General features: G+C 37.8%; 1 protein-coding gene across 2 annotated transcripts in view; it reads left to right on the top strand.

Annotated features, from left to right (window-relative positions):
* stet (rhomboid serine protease stem cell tumor) overlaps positions 1–21,490 on the top strand; it is a 1,160,693-nt gene that overhangs the window by 900,672 nt on the left and 238,531 nt on the right. The window contains exon 1 of one of the 2 annotated variants that reach the window (XM_081731927.1): positions 11,803–12,456. The exons of the other annotated variant lie outside the window; for it this stretch is intronic. The gene's annotated coding sequence lies outside the window, so the exon portion shown is untranslated. Of the gene's footprint in view, positions 1–11,802; positions 12,457–21,490 lie in introns of those variants that run through there. 2 annotated transcript variants of the gene reach the window in all.

The raw sequence follows: 21,490 nt of genomic DNA, 5'->3' as shown, positions 1-21,490 counted from the left end.
TTTTATTACATTTTTCCTTCCATTTTATATATGCGCACAGTGGCGGATCCAGAATATCATCAAGGGAGGGGCTAAACCATATATTGCCGTTTTATCCAGTGTAAAGGAGGATTGAAGCCCATTTTATCCAGTGTATACCTGAATGTCAAGGGGGGCTATAGCCCCTATAGCTCCCCCTTGGATCCGCCACTGTATGTGCACATGATTTTCCTTACATGTGTAACATTTTAGGACCACACCCTAAAGCTGAAAGAGGATTTAAGTACATACCACTTTGCAGGCCCGAAGACAGCCTAAAAATGGGATTCAGTAGAAGTTGGGGGGGGGGGGCGATTCAACTATATTATAGTTCATTTGCAAACCTACCGTGAAAATTTTAGGGGGCAGAAAAAATTCAAGGGGGCAGCCCCCTAGACCCCTCGTGGATATGGGTCTGCTACTTTGTTCTGATTAGATCAGGGTTGCCAACCGTCCCGATTCTGTGGGGACTGTGCCGATTTTTGACTTACTTGTCCCGCGTCCCGACCGGACACTCGTCGGGACGCATATTCTCCCGATTTATCAATTTTCGAAGTTAATTAATATTTTACTGGGTCAAAGATTTTGTATGATGCTAACAAAGGAATAAGACTTGGTTTTAGTAATGCGTTTTGTCAGTAATCCCTTAATGTTATACACTCATCTGTGATTAAAAAATCTATGTAGTTTTCTCTTTAAACTTTGTTTATATTAAATAAATTGCAGTTGTTTTGATTTGAATTTGTTGCATATATTGCATATACATAGTGGTGAGCAGTGGCTGAGAAAATAAAGAATAAAATGTCCACCACATTCATGAGGCTCGTGTTATTCAGCTGATTATTTACAGTTTTTAACGACTCACCGTACGTGTAGTTGTCTCCGGGGGGGGGGGGCGGAAGGGAAGAAGGTTCTCAAACACTGAATGTCCCGTCCAAACTTTTCTTAAGGAAAGTTGGCAACCCTGGATTAGATAGATTGAAAAATACTATTGTTGATCTAAAATATTCCAGGTAATTTTTCCTGCGTTTTTTCTTTCCTCCCCTTCTTTTTTTTCTCTTGGATTTCCCCCCCATACTTCGGCGCCCGTGGCCGTTGCCCCGCTAGCTCCCCACGGCACAGCACTGATTGAGGGTGAGAGCATCAACAATATTTGAGACAACAATATTTGAGTGCGAGTGTGAGCGGGTAGGTTGAGGATGTGTGAGAGTGAGTGTAAGGGTTCAATAATGTTTGAGTGTGAGGGCGAGTTAGTGTAAGGGAATTAACTGAAGGTAAATGTGTGTGAGGGTTAGGAAAATGCCCATCTCTGATTGTATATTCAAAGTTGTCTGGAAAAACTACAACACAGAATTTCTGTAATAATAACTAACTAACTAACTCTATGGCCTATGGAACCCGGAGGTTCAATGCCGCGTTCACAAAAGTTCTCCACTGATTTCTATCCTTAGCTAACTGCATCCAGTTTCTGCTCTGTATTCCAATCTCTGTTAGATCCATCTTAATATTGTCCTCCCATCTACGCCTAGGTCTTCCTAATGGTCGTTTTCCGATTGGTCTTCCATTCAAGACTTTGAAAGCGTTTCTATTTTGTTCCATTCTAGCTACATGACCCGCCCACCTAAGCCTCCTAGACTTAACGACCCTAACAATGTTGGGTAAACCATATAAATTATGTAGTTCCTCGTTATGAAGTTTCCGCCATTCCCCATTCCCGTTCCTCTTGGGTCCGAATATTTGTCTCAGGATCTTGTTCTCAAATACTTTCAGTCTATGTTCTTCCCTCAGAGTAAGTGACCATGTTTCGCAACCATACAGAACAACGGGCATGATTATCGTTTTGTATATTTTAAGCTTCACATTCCTCGACAGAATTCGTGACGACAAGAGATTTTGAACCGAATAATAACACGAATTCCCTGCTTTTAGTCGACATTTAATTTCTTCGTGAATATGATTTTCCTCTGTTAATATTGATCCTAGATATTTGAAAGTATCCACTTTATCAAAAGTATTATTTAATATTTTAACGTATCCATAATTTCTGTAATAATAATAATAATAATAATAATAATAATAATAATAATAATAATAATAATAATACATTATATAAAATCTTTTAAGTTTTATGATCCATGGTCAGTGATGAGTGTAGGATTGTTTCACGAAATCCTTTCTTCCTGGAGGCCATATTTTTTGTTCAGTACTATACACTCCCAATGTATTAATATTCTTCCCTGGGGGGAAACCTGAAATCATCTCTACCCTCGATCAGTTTTCCAGACACGTTTTGGGGGCACTGTCCCCCTACGCACGAGCTCTGAGAGTGCCTCCCTGGAGGAGACCAAAATTATAGTTTATAATATAATAATAAATAGAATAGTACCATGTAAAAATAATATGTGCCCCTGTGAATACTAAATGTGCCCCCCGGAACATTCTTTCTGAAAGAAACACTGCCCACGATTATGACATGTAGACTAAAGGAGACGATCATTTCCTAATGGAAGTTAATGAGGTGAAATTTTCCAGTTTCACCTCCCAAGATTAGACGTGTAGGCTAGTGGACGAATACTGGAAAACCGCGGGAAAACCCACGCACATGGCAATTGTCCACCACAAAGCTCCGTTGGCGTGAGTTGGACTCGAACCAAGGAACCCACACATGAAAGTGAATGGTTTTAATTGGTGGAATGAGAATGAGGGAGGAAACAGCAGAACTCCGAGAAAATCACAGACTCAATGTTGTCATCACAAACGTGCATAGTCTGGAATCGAACCCGGAATCCCTCGTACCTGTACCACAAGAGAGCGCTCGACCTCTGAGTTGTGTTAGCAGTGTACGAATAACTATGGATCCAGCAGTAGTATGCGCGCATAGACATTTGTGCCTACTACCGCTCTCCTCAACGAAGGTCTATTGTCTCTCTTCCCCTTGTGCCTTTCGTATGTTTACTATGGGCACCGATTCTGTGAGGGGTCAAGGGATTCAAAATAAAAGAACAAAAACGGTAATAGATAGTGACATTCTGTGTTTATGCAATCAATTCAGCGTTTCAGAATAATATTTTGTCACACTAGCAGCAAACTCTACCAAGACCGGAAGGGGTAGAAATTTACTACTAGTTCCGGTTTGAATACTGGTCTTCATAGACCAGAAATATATCGTGAAACGTCCCGATACTAGGTTTCATCTTCCCGTCAACCTTCTATTCAAACCGAAAGTGCTAGAAATCAACCATTTCCGGTATGAACGTTGACCCTCATAGAACAGAAACGATAATAGATGTCGATAAGCGTTTTTGGAAATCTGTTAAGCGTCTCGAGAGAACAAGAAACTATCACTACCCATAATACTCTACGGAAACCGGAAATGGCTGAAATTTACACGTGTCTCCGTTTTCAATATTGATTTACATAGAGCAAGAGTGGTAAAATATATCAAGAAAGTCTTTTTTTTCAATCAATTTACCTCTCAGAAATCTTCATCTCCTTCGTTAGTTTTCCCTCGTAGCAAGAAAGCTTTCGGCCAGTTGGCGCGTGATTGGCTTTTGACTTTCTACGCTTGCACTTTGAAATGCATGCTTCTATACAATCTGCCTTTTGTTGTACTTGCAAGCGATGCTTTAGATCCTTTGCAGAATGTCATAGCATCACTGGCCGTTCGTTAGCTATTGACTTGACTTAACATGTAAAACCTTGCGTCAAGCTTGAATGGAACACTGAATGCAAGGATGCTCCGTATGTAACTTTGTTACTGGAATCCAGCTTGCGACATACTTGCACGTTTTCCAATCAAGCTGGATGCAAGCTTGGCCGACTTGCAATTCAAGCTTACAGCAAGCGATTTACAAGTTGTCTCTGCTACTAGAGTTGTATTCAATCCAAAACTGCTAGAGATCAACCATTTCCAGCTTCAACGTTTATTGCCTTAGAAAAAGAACAGTAAAAAAATGCGACAAGCTGTTTTTAACAATCGGTTCAGCGTCTCAAGAGGCCATGCTACCGCCACCCATAACTGTCTACCAAAACCAGAAGGGATTGAAATTTCCGGTTGCAATACTTATTTCCATTGAGCGAAAACGGTAAAGGATTCCAAAAAGAGTTTATTTATTCATTTTTTTTAATTACACAAATGTATCGTCCGAAGTATGAGTTTTATTTCGACTTTTATCTATTTATTGAAACCGGAAGTGGTGAAAATCTAGTGTTTTCGGTTGCGACATTGATCGCATAATGTATGAAACGTCAGTAGATAGTGACAAACAAATTTTCAATACAGCGTATATTCAGCATGGCAAAATGTTTCACCTCTATTTTTATTCCTTTTTGGTACCGGAAGTGATAAACATCAATTAGCACTTCCGGTTTCAATATTAATAACAATAGAGCACAATCAGTAAGGGATAGCGGGTATGGCTTTCTGATATGGATTCAACGTCTGAGGACCAGTTCTATCGTTGATGTAATTTCTCTATTGTGTCCCCGCGTACCGTAGTCGCTAACGGTCTCACCTTTGGTGCGAGCGGTTCCGGGTTCGATTAAAGTGGGGGACACTCGGTCAAAAAAAGTGTAAAAGCTTTTTCAGAACAACCATTCTGAGTCAGGTTTTCTTGGGTTTTTCTCATTCACATCAGGGGCGTCATTTAGGGAGAGCAGGAGGGAGCAATTGCCCCCCCCCCAAGAATTTGAGGAATAACTAACTAACTAACTCTATGGCCTATGGAACCCGGAGGTTCAATGCCGCGTTCACAAAAGTTCTCCACTGACTTCTATCCTTAGCTAACTGCATCCAGTTTCTACTTTGTATTCCAATCTCTGCGAGATCCATCTTAATATTGTCCTCCTATCTGCGCCTAGGTCTTCCTTACGGTCGTTTTCCGATTGGTCTTCCAGTCAAGACTTTGAAAGCGTTTCTACTTACTTCCATTCTAGCTACATGACCCGCCCACCTAAGCCTCCTAGACTTCACGACCCTAACAATGTTGGGTAAACCATATAAATTATGTAGTTCCTCGTTATGAAGTTTCCGCCATTCCCCATTCCCGTTCCTCTTGGGTCCGAATATTCGTCTCAGGATCTTATTCTCAAATACTTTCAGTCTATGTTCTTCCCTCAGAGTAAGGGATCATGTTTCGCAGCCATACAAAACAACAGGCATGATTACCGTTTTGTATATTTTAAGCTTCATGAGGATGAATTTGAGGAATACATATACTTAAATCAATAGTCTACTAATAGGGTCTATAGTAGTAGAAAACGTGAAAGTCTTATGTCAGTGGTGTTCTTACCCCCCCTTCCAAAGCGAAATCTGAAATGACGCCCCTGATTCACACCAGGCAAATATCGGAATGGTACCTATCATGCATGTCTCAGGCCGCTTCCTTCCTTTCTCAATCATTTCTTCCTTCTCATTCCTTGGATAGTGTGCTCGCCAAGGACGTCATCCTTCACACGTGACGGGCTAACATAGACATAGATGCCGAAAGCCCACAAATCTGATTTCTTATCCTAATTTTATTTTTTCATTAAACGCTAGTGCACTATGATCTGTTTCACATAACCTGATAGGAAAAAGAAGAAGTTTCCCCCCACCACCACCACGATCAAGTACAGGTGCATGTTGGTGTTCCGTCTTCCACTCGGGATTGATAGCGAAAAGGAACAGCAGTGCTTTCTCAACATCAGGTGCGAGCGAATTGACGTACGAATTTAGAGTTTTACACGATTCTGTTTATTAAAAAAGCTTCCCTACCTGTGAAAGTCAACGACTTGCTTTCCCCTTCTGCAGTGGTAAGAGGTGGGAGGTAGGGGAGTTTACTATCAGGTTGCCTGAAATAGACTCTAGTAGTAAGTGTGCAGCCAGTATTTTTTCTTGGCGGGGGTCAAACGTTGGGGATGCTCAATAATACACCAGACTATGTAATATTGAATCGGTATTATTCTGGACCCGATAAGAGAATAAGTTGTCGAAAGTACTGCCATCCATGTTGTCACCAAAAAACAAACAAACAAACAAACAAAAAGAGATAGAAATACATTTTTTTAATGAGAAGAGAAAAGAGTACAGATGCAATGTATGGTCATATCTCTAAGTACATCAATCATTTCTCTGTTAAACAAGTTTTTTAAGTTTTATTAAGGTTAGTGTAAAGGGACATGTTTTGCCGATAGATGTCACTACAGTCTTCCTATCTCTCCCATGCATTTTTTTACATTTTACGAAAATTTACAATTTCTTTTATAAATTTCAACCTAGAGACTTCAAATTTGTAGAGAAGGAACTTCATAACCTATTAAAGGGAATAATCCTTGCCGATTTTTTATTTAGAATTTTCTTCATTGTTGAAACAGCTTCATTGTTAAAGATTTGGATATCCATTTCAACAATGAAGAAATTTCTAAATAAAAAATCGGCACAGATTATTGTCTTCCATAGATTATGAAGTTCCTTCTCTAAAAAATTAAAGTCTGTAAGTTGAAATTTGTAAGAGAAATCGTGAATTTTCGTGAAAGATAAAAAATATATGGAAGAAATACGAAGAATGTAGTGCCATCTATCGTCAAAACTTGTCCCTTTAAACCAACCTTAAGAAAGTGTACAAATTGTATATCGTGTTAGGAAGTCACGGGGGAAGGGGAGGGACCAGGTCCGATGAGCCTCCCTGCGGTGGTTGCGCCCTCTGGATTTTAGTAATGTTACAGAATTATTATTATTATTTGAAGGAGAAAGGTGTCACCGTAATTAAGACAACGATAAGACTAGTATTACTTAAGTTTTGGAGGCAACGTAACACGAGCCAACGTCCATCTTTTCTTCTCTGCGCACTTGGAAGGTAGTGTGCGCTACATAATGTTCCTCCTGACTACGTGCTGGTGGTTGTTATGTATCTTTAATGGCTGAGGGAAGGAAAGATGAACGAGGTGGTGAGGGTGGTTATGAGTTGGGGGAAGGGTGGGAGGGGGGACAGGTAGATAAGTAGCCAGCAGCTGATGGCAAGCGGAGGACTCCCTGTTTCTCACTCACTAGCATCCGCTCCGCTACTATATGACTGTTTTGGGTTTGGCCAGTTCCGTTCCTCGGAGCCCGCACTACACATCCGCGACTAGAAAATCAAACAGTGTAGCAAACTATGCATATATATCGCTATTGAAATTCACTTATTTTTGTATATATTTTGTTTGCTGAAATTTTGTCTCCCCTTACAGGGCCACCAGGATTTTCAAAGTAAGGCGTCTCTACAGTCACTTGAAAGACGCATTACAATTTCCTAAGCACTTTGCGCACATACGTATACGGAACTACTGGATCCGTTTCAAGTTATTGTTGAACAGGATTGGATTAGAAATAGGGAGTATGGTGGTTCAGTGGTAGATTCTTCATCTCTGGTGCGTGTTGTCCCTGATTCGATCCCCGGCCAAATAAGCTTGTGGTAGACAACATCGTGTCCGTGGGGTTTTCTCGGAATATTCTTGTTTCCTTCCACTTTTTCATTCCACCAATTATTCCAGCGTCATCCATTTGCCTTAATCATGCCCCCTTAGCCTATAAAGAACATAAATGTGAGACGTTAAACAGAAATATTTCATTTCATTTTTTTTAAAAATGAAATCTTTAAGTTTTACGTCCCACGATTATGTCGGTTAGGCTAAAAGAGATGGTGATGATGAGAAATGGATGAAATGATGGAATGAAGAAAGTGTGAGGAAACGGGAGAATTCCGAGAAATCCCACGAGCAAGGTGTTTGTCCAGCACAAAGTCCACACGACGCGAGCTGGGATCGAACCAGAGATCTCAAGCACCGGAGGTGAACGCTCTATCACTGAGCCACCGCTCCCCCGAATTTTTTTTTTTCAGTTTCAAATTGATCGCTGTATAGCAAAAACGATTTAGACGATTAATTTCACCGCATGGATATAGACTATTATATTCTTTCTGGTAATCGAGAGTTCCCATATTCGTACTCCGTGATTGGTTATTCTGAATGATTTTTTTTCTCTCTCTCGGCTTTACATTTAAAATAAGCCCTGACTCGATTCCTTTCTCGTTGGTTTTCTTATTGTCAATAGTCGAAAATTTATTAAATTTTACAATGTCATTAGCGTACGTATTTTTTTTAAAGTCCAAAGACAGAAATATACGCAGGAATGAGTTGTGAGAGTTCGTACACCCCCCCCCCCCGCGAAATTCCGATTTTACTGTAAATTTAGTATAATTTTAGGTGTTATTTTATAAATTTTAGTACACATAATTTACTCTCACATTGGACTTAAACTTTCTCTTAAAATCTTTGAAGCCACCCCGAAATAAAATATTGTGTACGCCTCTGTCGAAAGGTGAAATGAAAGATCGATAGATCTTACTGAGCTGAACAAATGATTTATATGGCTGTAAAATCTCATGCGTGGATTTCGAGAAAATGAAAAAATCAATTTCTTTATCAATCTAAAGGCTGATTCACACATAGGATGCCGTTCCCCTGCCATGCTTCCTTCGTTCCACGGCCGCGACCATTTAGACATACAATGTCGTGCCGTGCCGTGCCGCTGCTGCTTTCTACAGTAATTCCCAAGATGGACTGCAAAGAGGAAAACTTCGTGTTGCTTCGCGTGCTCCGAAGAAAGCCGAAGGATCACGGCCGACGAGCCACAACTGGACTGCTTTTTCTTCATGGCAGCTTGTCGAGGTACGGCACGTCATGTGTGACTTATAAAAAATGACAACTCAATGAATTAACAATTCTGTCAACCTGTGCGACTACTGAGGTGAAACTAATACTAAAAAATGTTTTTTTTTTTTTTTATTAACCTCTTCGTTTTTACGCTAACTACAGAACATTACAAAACATAGTGGATGAGATTTGCCAAAAGTTATCGTTCAGTCTTAAATTCTATATTTTCAGGCAAACAAGACAAACTGTTTAGGGTCGCAGAACTTAGACGGGCGGCAAAAGAAAAAGAAATCAACATTTGGAACAATTCTCCTTTCTAAATTATTATTGTAACTTTTTTGTTTGGTTTGGGCACATTTCATTATTACTCTAAAGTAAAAGAACCTAAATTTTGTCGAAATGACTTCATAGTTTACACTCAAAACTGCTGAGAGAGCATTGCGTGACGTCATCTACTAAGCTGCTGACCCAATGTTCACTACAGCTGACGAGTGAGTGAACACCTGTTAGGTCAGCGTTTCCCAACCTTTTTCAACTTGCGGCACACTACGGATTTAACTTGAATTTTCGCGGCACACTCATAGATATTACTATTATTTGCAAATATAAAATACCATGGTAATTCTTTTCTGTGATTACTGATCTCCTTCTCATAAAGATGAAAACTGGATCATTGGTTTTCCCGTATGCTAATTCATTATGCTTATTTTTTTATTCTAATTTTAAAATAGAAACAATTGCAATGAAATATAGGACTCAGATTTTTAAAAATACGCTTTCTTTTTCGAAAACTGTATTCAACCTTTCACTAAGAACGAAGATCACTAAATAACGAACGAACAAACAAATGTCTTGTACTTTTAGCTTTGCTGTTTTAAAAACCGGTGCATATTATTGCAATCACACAGCTTGCGATGTGTCGAAGTCAAAACACACCTGTTGAAGAAAGTGCTCTGTCATTCACGTGCGAATGAGTGTTCTACGAACGTTCACTTGACGCGTACCGTTCAAGTGCTTCCATTTCTCGGTGGTAGTATGAATCTCAATTGAAGCGTAACATAGCAGCTAACCGTGGAAATGTGTACGAGCCGAAATACTGTCTGCTACACAGTAATAGATGTAGAATAATATATTACAATTACAGTATTTTTTTTCCATGGTAGAAATTCATAGTAATGTGAAATACAAAAATATCAATTTTTTGCTGTGTCTTGCATTTAGTTGCTATAGAATTAATAATTTTGTTTCGATTTCCTCGCGGCACACCGGTTGGAAAACGCTGTGTTAGGTGATAAAACAATTTCCAGTTTTTATTGCTGTCTTGTTAATTTCCTAAAAACCATGTTTGACCACTGAATTGTTTTATAATGGTATGGAATGTTTTATATTGCTATGGAAGATATACTATTTCTATTCTCGCCAACAGACACCACTTTATTCAGACAGTTCGATATCTTGAGTTTTTGGTATTTTGAGCTACAGAGAAAGTTACAAATTAAAATGAAATGACATAATTCAGTTTAACGTCCGACGTTCTGCCTCTTAGGCTAAGGAAGACAGATGATTAAGGCAAGTACAGGGTGGCCCAAAAGTAGGTATACAGTACCGTACTGATCAGTTTATTGCATTTTATATATTTTCTTATTGTAATCTATTCTTTATTATTTGTTCTTAATGTCTTTTTACTTATATTTGAAGCTTTGAACAGCCGATGCGAATAAACCTATAAACTAGAATGTTATATTTCATCAATGCAGGTGTGTGTACCTACTTTTGGGCCACTCTGTATATGATGATGAAAATTTGATGAAATGAGGAAGTGGGAGTAAACGGGAATACCCCGAGAAAACCTAAGAACACGATGTTGTCCAGTCCAAACTTACTTGACCGCAGATCGAAACAGGGACCTCACATACCAAAGGTAAGTGCTGTATTACTGAGTCACTGTGTCCCGCTCTGATACAGTACATACTTAGGATATGCCTGGGGAACAGACCGTCATATCGAAATTCATTATTATCAACCTACTCTCGTACCATCACAGCCATTACTAATGTTGTCCAGGAGACCAGAAATACATGCTACATGAATGATTTTCCTGTTAAACAAGTACAGGGTGGCCCAAAAGTAGGTACACACCCCTGCATTGTTCAAGTATAACATTCTAGTTTATGGGTTTATTTGCTTCTGCTTTTCCGAGTTTCAAATATAAGTAAAAACACATTAAGAACAAGTAATAAAGGAACTACTGATAACAATAAGAAATGACATAAAATACAATGAGCTGATCAGTACGGTTCTGTATACCTACTTTTGGGACACCCTGTATACTGAGGAAGTGTACAAATGCGTGTTGAGTTACAAAGTTTTAGGGAGCTCCGGACCCAATGGACCCCCATCCCTCCCCGTGGGTGCGTACCTGGTCAAAGCATCCATTTTACTAAGCTACTCTAAAATTAGCATTACTTCGTTTACGCACATTATTTAAGTAGTTAGGGGCCGCGGTGGCTCAGTGGTAGAACGTTCACCTCTGGTGCTTGGGGTCCCGGGTTCGATCCCAGCCCCCGCCAAGTGAACCTTGTGGTAGACAAACACCGTGTGCGTGGGTTTTCTCGGGGTTCTCTCGTTTCCTCCCACTTTCTTCATTCCACCATTTCATTCATTACTCATCATCATCGTCTCCTTTAGCCTAACCGGCATAATCGTGGGACGTAAAACTCAAAGATTTCATTTCATTTTTTATTTAAGTAGTTACTTCGTTAGTACAATTTGACTAACATAGCCTAATTCAACTGTTTAAAAAAATAATTGTTTTAGCGCCCCTTTTATGCACCAAATCTATATGAAACGTGGACCTGAAGGTTAAGGTGAAATCCGAACTAGTGTAATCCATTGAAATTTGATGACTCTCAGGACTCCATATACCAGCGACTTAGACAGTACGATGAAGAAAACAACAGTAAACTACCACACTATTTTACCTAGTTCGCCGTAAAAAAAAAAAAAAAAAAAAAATCAAAAAAGATGTTCCCTCTTCGTGTCTGGAGACTTTGTCAGCAGGAGAGTTGTGATGATTCGCGCGAATTCTTTGAACCGGCAGTCTGCAACACTGCATTCTCTGTTGGAGCGCCGGAGTTGTGTTTCGCCCAGTTTACCTCAGCATTGGCTCGCACTTCGTCAGTGTGCACGGAATCGCGCTGCAGTCAAGGAACACCGAGGGATCGGTGGCGACCGATATAAAAGGAAAGGTACTTCGTGGTTCCTCGTTCCGTAGGTAACGACGTAAAGCCACGAGGTGAGGTGAAAAGACATCCGCGAGGCTCATCGATTATTTAAGACGTTACAAATTCTCCCCTACTCTCTATTTTTTTTTTTTTTGGAACCAAAACAGTGTAAGGAAAATATACACCACCAGTGTTGAGTTTTCTCTCTAGTGTTTGTGCGGTCAAGTTTGTGTATTTATTTTACAAGGAAAGAAAAGGAAAAAAAATATTTATTTACGAAATGGCCTGGTAATAATACTTCTAATTATATTTTTTTATAAATTCAGGAAACAAAATAATGTATTGTTTTCTGTACAGTGTGATAAATCAAAAGGCAGGTCCTAAGTGAGAAGACATTGCATTACTTACATATTGCTTACTACCCCGTGTTAACCACATTTTGTGTTTTTGAGATTCCCTTGTCACCCCCTTGAAAAATCAGCTGATCAATTTGGCAGTATTTTCGACCAGAAGTAATTTCGGATTTGTCCGCACCGATTGGGTAAGTACCACTTTATTATTATTATTATTATTATTATTATTATTATTATTATTATTATTATTATTATTATTATTATTATTATTATTATTATTATTGTAATTCCATAACATGTAACATTTTTTCAGCTTTTTAAAAATATATTTTAATAGTACCGGATTTTGTTTTATTCACAAAACAGACTAGACGGTTATAATTATGAATAGATGGTTATCTAACCAGTTCCTTTAATAATAATTTTATTAAAATTGTTTTTTTTAAAACAAATACATTCTTTAACTTAAGCGATATAGTTGTAATGTTACTTCCAATGTTATATCCCAGATACTAGATGAGTCATAGTGGTTTCCTTGATCCCAGCCCATACGAATTTATGGGGGACAACCAACGGCGCCGACTTTCCAAAATTTATGTGGGTGCATATCAATGGCGGGACGTGTTAGCCTATATGTGGGTTTTTCAGGGGTCTCGATAGGACGATGTTATGGTAAAGTAAAATATATCGGTACTATAAGGATAAGTTGGGGTTGCCCTAGCTCAGTCGGTAACACGGCAGACTTAAACGCAAAAGAAGCGGGTTCAAACCCGAGTACAAACCAAAACTCGTGTGGGTGCAGGAGCACCCACGTAGTCGGCGCGCATGTCAACAACATCGTGTCCATGAGTTTTTTTGAGGTTCTCCCTTTTCCTCCTACATTCTGTTTCCACCGATTATTTCACAGCTATTCACTTTCTATAATCACCAATCGTTTTTAGCCTAAAGGACATGAAAGTGGGACATATTGGCATAACTAGGGTATTTTGCAAGGGAGCCATGACTCCTTATTTCTGAGAATAGAGACCGTCAGCTGTGGTTCAAGGGTATTCTAAGGTATTTCGACTATGATATAAAACTAAAAATGTCATGTTCAATGCTAGACCACATCGCCTATTAAATAGTAAAACCGGTTATGACGTTGCAAGACTTTGTTTGTCGCGAGTTCGAATCCCGCTCAGGGCTCTTGCATTTTGGTGATAACGCTTTGTCACTCGTTTCTCGTCGTGGCTATGTGAGTAATAGTACGCGCTATTGGTACGGAAGACTCGAATTTAATTCTGGGCGGGGGTTCATGTTCGGATATTTCACTGTAAGGTACAGATCTAGTCTCACGTAGCTTCTGTTCTGAACGGGACGCTAAACTCTAAATTACATAATCATATTTGTGGGTTTTCTCGGGAGACTCCCATTTCCTCCCACATTCCCATTCCACCAATTCTTCCGTCATCATTCACTTGCCTTAATTATGGTTTCCCTTAGCCTAAAGGGCATAATCGTGGGACGTTAAACTGGAACTCAATTAACCAAACAATTAGAATTACTAACCATCTCCAGAACAGTATCGTGAGGTGTCAATTTCAAACCTGCGACCGGTTTTACTAAAAGAACATGTTTTAAGATAGACCCTCGTCTATTTTATTAAAACTCTATTTTACGGTCCTTTCTAGAGTCGCATGGATAAAGCATTTATCTCTGATCTCGGATGAATGACTAGCTAGGGTTTACCTACTAGATAAGAGTTGCCGCCAGTGATGTTTTCAGGGCTAGCCAGGGGAAAATTCTCCCCCTCCCGGACATACGAAATTCACCACGGAGTCAAATCTCCGATCCTGCTCGATAAGGGCTATCAGAATTGTCGCAGTACTACGTAACTTGGTGGATCCCAACCTTTTTTGATTGATGACACACTTTTACTGTACGCTCACGACTTCCCGACACATTACTTGCTATTTTTAAAATTTATATTATTATTATTATTATTATTATTATTATTATTATTATTATTATTATTATTATTATTATTATTATTATTGTAAATTATAGTAGTGTAAGACCAGTGATGGTTTCAGATTTTCCTAAGGGGGGGGAGATTTCAGTACACTGAGAGTGAGAAAAAGTACTACGAAAGTACTGGAAATCTACTCTAAGGATAATAGAAGATATCGGAGGCGGATCCACTTGAAAACTAAGGGGAGAGGGAAAGGCAGCCAGAATCCAAAAATATATATATGAATTAAAGCTTAAATTATTTTTGTCAATAAAAACCCTCGGCGGCTAGGCCCCCCGGCCCCGGGCTAGATCCGTCATTGGAAGATAGGGCCTATGATTCCAAGGGGAAATTTTATAACTCCGGGGAAGAAATTTCCCCTCCTCGGGCCAACCTCTAAAATAATCGTTGTATAGGACTGTTTTTTTATGGAGTAGCGACTCGGTATAGTTCTGAGTATGGTTGCTTTCGCTGGAGGTGTTGATTAGTACAGTCAGGCTCAAAATTGATTTTAAACTAAATTAGTAAATGGTTTATGATTTTTAAATTCTAAAATTTTTGCCACACATCGTTTGGAAACCACAGCTTTAACTCTATGTGTGTTGAAATCCCTCCTATTTCACTATCCGGGAGAAATCATCTGAAATCATCATTTGGTTGAGGCTGTCTCGTATCTCATTACTAAGATTCTTGTCTTGTCTTTGTCTCCTCAGCAAATCCCTAAGTATTGTAGATAAATTTCACAACAGAGAAGTTTTAATATCCTCTTAAATCAGGGACTTCTTTAAGGTAAGTTTCAAGAAGCGCTGATCACCGTTAGATTGCATCACTTCCTCCCCCCTCCTTATCCTTTCAGTATATTTTAGTAGGGAACGATAATTAATATTCGTAACAATTAAGTCAAAATCAGAAGCTGTATCCCAAAATAGATTGAATCAATAACCCGAGGATAAGTTGGGGGTCTGTCCCCAGACCCGCGCATTTGCTCGGCCTACGGCCTCACACCTCTTAAACTCACAATTTTTACCGAATTTCAAGTTTATTTTTCTATTTCAACTATCTAAAAGATAAAATTTTGTACCCCAAGCAAACCCCTTTTAGATAATATGGGAATTTCTTCACCCCCACCCCCTTTTTTAGAGCCCTTAAAAACTAAACATATTCACTTTTGGCAATTTTTCTGTGGATTAGTCGCGGAAGCCTACAATCATTTCAAATTTCATTATTCTAATCGTGCTGGAAGTGCCTAAACATTTTGGGGTATAGAAGATGTTCCATATAAATAACATGGGAATGATTTTTCAATTCCCTATAAAACCACTCTAAAAGTTGGAAATTTTTGCTTTTGGTGATTTACTTAGGCAACGTTAATGCATACCGAACTTCAAGTTTTTATTCCAATTCCAAAGTATCTAAAATATGAGAATATAGGTCCAAAAAATGGCCCATTTAAATAACATAGGGACTTTCTTCATTCCACCTTTAGACCTTATAAAAATCTAAAATATTCAATAATTCTTCTGTTGGTTAGTCCCGAAAAGCTGCAATCATACCAAATTTCAACTTTCCACGTCAACCGGAAGTACCCCTTTATTTTATGTCTGTCAGCTTATGTAGTTACGATGGTGTCTTGCTTTCTTGAGATATTTTCATTAATCGGAGCGTGTTTTTGAATGGTAAAATTAAAATAAAATATTAAAAAAAAAAAAAAAAACTGCACGAATTATCCTCTGAATGTATATTCAACTTGAATATTCATGTTTTGAATTTAAAATATTTGAATATTGTCACTCCTTACAAAATACATTCAAAGGAAACGTCCAGCCGTCGCGAGTAGTTCATCTAGAATTGAGTTTGTATTGCTAATTTCTGAGAGAAGGTTGCAATGTTCCCAAATTAACCATAGAACAAAGTTACTGAAATATCCTCCAGACAAGAGAGGAAACATTTGAATGTCTAATTGCGGATACTTCAGAAAATTATAAGATTTATTCGAGGTGTAGGTGAAAATAGGTGTTAGATTTATTGTTAGCTACTTTAATTTTAACGCAAATCTGTTTTAAATTGGAAATTTTGTTTTGAAAATAATTTCTCATCCTTCGCTAAGCTAACCTGAAGCTCAGCAAAAGATAAGAAATAACTTTCTAATCTAAAATTTTCAATTCTAAAACAGATTTGTGTTAAAATTACAAAAGTTACAATCGGCGAAAATCTAACAGCCATTTTGAGTTTGAGTTTTACATCCGACGTTTATGCAAGGGCGCCGATTTCTCTGTAAATTTGGGGGGCCCATTCAGATGCAGAAAGCATATATGAGGATTTTAAGACAAATTACATTCAAATTATGCCAAATATTGTAAATTTATAAATACAATCAGGGGGCCCGGGCTCCCTCGGAGTCCTTGCAGTAATGGCGGCTAGGCTGAAGAAGATAATAGCCACTTTCATCTACCCCTCGAAGAATACTTACAATTTTCTGTTCTGATTTTTTTTTTTTTTAATCAGAAATGGTAGAGGACCGAAAATAAATATGGTGTCCAATTTTTTGATCTCGGAGGAAGAGCCACGTTAAGATTTGAAAAGGATTTTGTGGCCACACATTTCCATTTCGTCTGCTTTTATAAGATGCTGTCGGCTTCACACAAATTATACAGGAATTTAGCGCCGAAGCTATATTGTATATTCTGTCGACACATCCCTTTATTCGTCGTGCGCACGGTCGTGGCTCAGTGGTGAAGAATTCATCTTTGGTGCGCTGGGACTGGTTCGTTCTCGGCTCGTGCCAAGTGGATTATCTCCCATTTTTTCATTCCACCAATGTCTTCATTGTCATTATTATCACTGTTTCCCCTTAGCCTCGTAGCATAACCGTGGGACATTAAACTCAAATGGTTTAAACTCCTTAATGGAAGAAGACATATACTATTGCTACTACTACTACTACTAAATAATAATAATAATAATAATAATAATAATAATAATAATATAGAGGAGAAATTAAGAGTACTAACGAATAATTAAAAAGAATGCTCTTTTGTGATGTTCCAATTCTAAACTTGTAGTGAGACGTTCCTTTCCAACATGAACGACGCTTTAATTTTGTTTGACACAATTCTTTGTAGTGGTTACCTGTTGGTAAGGGGGAGTGAAAGATGATTCCGTCTAGAAGTTCAAAGCTTAACCAAGTTTAACATGCACAGATTCTTTCTTTAATTAATTTTTAGTCTGTCCCTTTTATCTCGGAAGTTTCAGTTTAAAAGTCAGACTGTGTGTGTGTGTGCACTTTTCGCTGAATCATAATAATTTATTACGTGTGCAAGAAACTCGCACAAATATTTTACAACATGTCGTGATTCTGTGAATTAACGTCTGCAGCGACATCTATCGGTTGCTAGTGATGATAGAAGTTAACAACTTGGGTAAAACTTTTTGTCTGCTTTTTTTCTTTTCTTTTCTTTCTTTCTTTTTCTTTTTCTTTTTCTTTTGTCTCAACATTTGACATTGATTTTATGTAGTGGAAAAAGGATGCTTTAGTACGAAATTGTGTTGCTATGTAGTAGTTTTTACGTTATTATATTAACTCTCTCGTGCTTGTTTCTTTGTCTGGGTCAGATTTTGAAATATTTTTTTCAGACAAATAGAAAATCTAGCTGACTATTTTTTAAAAATTTTTCATTCCTGACTATCGTCGATTACAATACTATACAAGAGATGGCCATTGTCTACCCTAGGAACTTGGACTCACCCAAAAATTGGTCTTCCCCTAAATTTACCATTTTCTTACTTAAATTTACCATTTCTCCCAAATTTACCACTCTTTGCCAAAATTTGCCATTTTCTCCCAAACTGACCATTCTTCTCTCCTAAATTTACCATTCTTCTACTTAAATTTATCATTTCCCCCAAATTTACCACTTTTTCCCAAATTGACCATTCTTCTCCCCTAAATTTACCATTCTCCTACTTAAATTTATCATTTACCCCAAATTTACTACTCTTTTTCCCAAATTTGCCATTTTCTCCCAAATTGACCATTCTTCTCCCCTAAATTTATCATTCTTCTACTTAAATTTATCATTTTCCCCAAGTTTACCAGTCTTTTCCCAAATTTACCATTTTCTCCCAAATTGACCATTCTTCTCCCCTAAATTTACCATTTTCTTACTTAAATTTATCATTTCCCCCAAATTTACCACTCTTTTTCCCAAATTGACCATTCTTCTCCCCTAAATTTATCATTCTTCTACTTAAATTTATCATTTTCCCCAAGTTTACCAGTCTTTTCCCAAATTTACCATTTTCTCCCAAATTGACCATTCTTCTCCCCTAAATTTACCATTTTCTTACTTAAATTTATCATTTCCCCCAAATTTACCACTCTTTTTCCCAAATTGACCATTTTTCTGCCCAAAATTTACCATTCTCCTACTTAAATTTATCATTTCCCCCAAATTTACCACTCTTTTCCCTAAATTTGCCATTTTCTCCCAAATTGACCATTCTTCTTCCCTAAATTTACCCTAAGTTTCATTTTTCGACTTTATTCATTGGAAGGTTCTCTTTGAAAAGCTTGCTTTTCCTCATGCTGTCCTTCTCCTGTCCGATATTGTAATTGAGGGAAATGCCTCTAGCATATCTTTCACAAAATAAGTAAATAATAAAATATTGTTACTTGTTTATATAATAAAATATGTATATATTTCAAGAAATACTTCCATATTCAACAGTTGAATTATCTAAAAGAATAATCTGCCGTCGCTTATATAGTCTTTACGGTCATGACCTTGTAATCACGTGGTTTCGAACTCCGTTCTGCGGAAATAATATATTTTTTTTCAGCGCGCGATCTGATAAAATAAAAAAGTGTACACGACATAAAACAGCGGAAGTGAATGCAAATGAAACATGGCGGTAGCGACACGGAATAAGTGTACCCTTTCAACTATATAGGTGGTTCTCCTTCTACACAGCCAGGGATTATTACAAACGAACTGTTTTATAACTGAATGATTTGTTTTACTCGCTTGTGTTTGTTGAATTAACTTCCAAAACAATATACAATGCACTTGGATCTTCCACGAATATTCTGTTGATATTATAAAATTCGTGGAAGATCTTAGGAATATTCTGGGAATATTAATTTTATCTTAGGAATATTCTGGGAATACTACGGCATTATTATGAATAAGCTGTGTTTTAAGTGAATGATTTGTTTTACTTCGTCGGGATCGTAATACTGCATATTATGGATGCGTTAAAATATCAAATAATACTTTCGATAAAGTGGATAGTACTTTCAACTATCAAGGATCAATATTAGCAGACCAAAACCATATTCACGAAGAAATTAAATGTCGATTAAAAGCAGGGAATTCGTGTTATTATTCAGTTCAAAATGTCTTGTCGTCGCGAATCCTGTCGAGGAATTTGAAGCTTAAAATATATAAAACGATAATCATGCCTGTTATCCTGTAGGGTTGCCAAACATGGTCGCTTACTTTGAGGAAAGAACGCAGACGGAACGTATTTGAGATCAAGATTGTAAGACGAATATTCAGATCCAAGAGGAACGGGAATGGTGAATGGCGGAAACTTCATAACGAGGAACTACATAACCGTTTATCAAATATTGTTAGGGTCATCAAATCTGGGAGATTTAGGTGGGCAGGTCATATAGTTAATTTTTCGAGTTTTAACTGGAAAACCAATCGGAAAACGACCATTAGGAAGACGTAGTCTTAGATGGAAGGACAATATTAAGATGGATCTCGCAAAACTAGGAATAGAAGGTAGAAACTAGATCTACTTGGCTAAGGATTGAAGTCAGTGGAAAGCTTTTGTGAACACGGCATTGAACCTTCGGGTTTCATAAGATGTAGAGTTTTTTACTTGCTCATGACAACGATTTTACTTGTAAAATAACATACAGTCCACTTGCGTGTCCAGGTATGTTCTGTTTTAAGATTCCGTTGAATATTACAAATTACTTTGTACTTGAATTAATGGTTTTAGTTTCTTACGATTTCGAGTTCACTTCTGAAACAACGCAATATTACGAATACTTGGATGTTTAAAGGGTATTCCTGTTGTCGGGAAATCCCTATAATATTCTTCGAATATTCGGGCTAGATTTTCAGTATAATACAAAGTACTTTGCTCCTCTTTTTTACTTGTGGTAATGTATTAAATTTCAAGATCACAAAAAAAATAACTTGGATATTCAGAGAGTTTTCTGTCGATATTAAAAGATTCTTGGAATATTTTGCGAATATTCGTGTTAATCATTGGGAATATTACAAACTGTTTTGTAACTAAATGACTTTTTTTTTTTTTTTTAACTGGCTCGTGATAACGAATTAATTTGTAAGATAAACGCGATACGTTTGATAGTCCAGTAGACAATCTGACTCCGTATGGTGCCAAGATACCTATTGTCATTTTTATTTAATAAGAATTGATGGTGGTGAGTCAATTTAGATAACGGTGCACTTGGTGACGGAGCGAAATTATCAACTTGTCTTGTCTGTGAAAGACTTGAGACGTAAAGCTTATCGCTTTTCTAATGGAAATGTGCCAGTTGGATTTCTTGAAGCGTTAGTGACGAAATCATGCGCAATCTGACGTAATATTTCTGATTAGTAGTCGAGTTGATAGATACATCAGGATATACGTATATATATATATATAAATCGGTAGTCTGCAGGAAGCAAGTCAACACATGTCTTTCGAGGGAAGACCATATCAATAGGTATTTTCCGTTGTGTTTCTTCCAACTCCTGTTCCCCTCCTCCCCCCTCCCTGTTTCATTCTTCTGGACAGATATGAACACCTTACCTGGCCACGTACTCGGCGCATTATGTGACTTGAATTTTTGGGGGTGAACAAAAAAAGAACTATGCAATAATACAATACATCAGAAAAAAAATAAAACTAGGTTCACAACTTCCGTCCTGGGATCTCTCTCCTAAAAAAGAAAAAAAAAGCTCGTATGATTCATAACTTCTTCATAGTTGCTAACCCTCAAATAGTGTTCGTAAAATTTTAAAAGCATCTGTAACACAACATATTCGTTTCCATTTACTGTTTAATACAGCACTAGCAGAATACGCGTTCTTCGCACAGAGAATACCTTTCATTTCGGGCATTAAGGACACCAGTACTGTCACCAGTCAACAGGGACCCCAAAAGCTATGAATTCGACACTAGACCATTTTTACATGTCACGAATTCCC

This window comes from Thermobia domestica, chromosome 11 (genome assembly GCF_964235325.1).
Source record: "Thermobia domestica chromosome 11, izTheDome1.hap1.1, whole genome shotgun sequence".
Classification (NCBI taxonomy): Eukaryota; Metazoa; Arthropoda; class Insecta; order Zygentoma; family Lepismatidae; genus Thermobia; species Thermobia domestica.
This window is presented reverse-complemented; position numbering and strand designations above follow the sequence as displayed.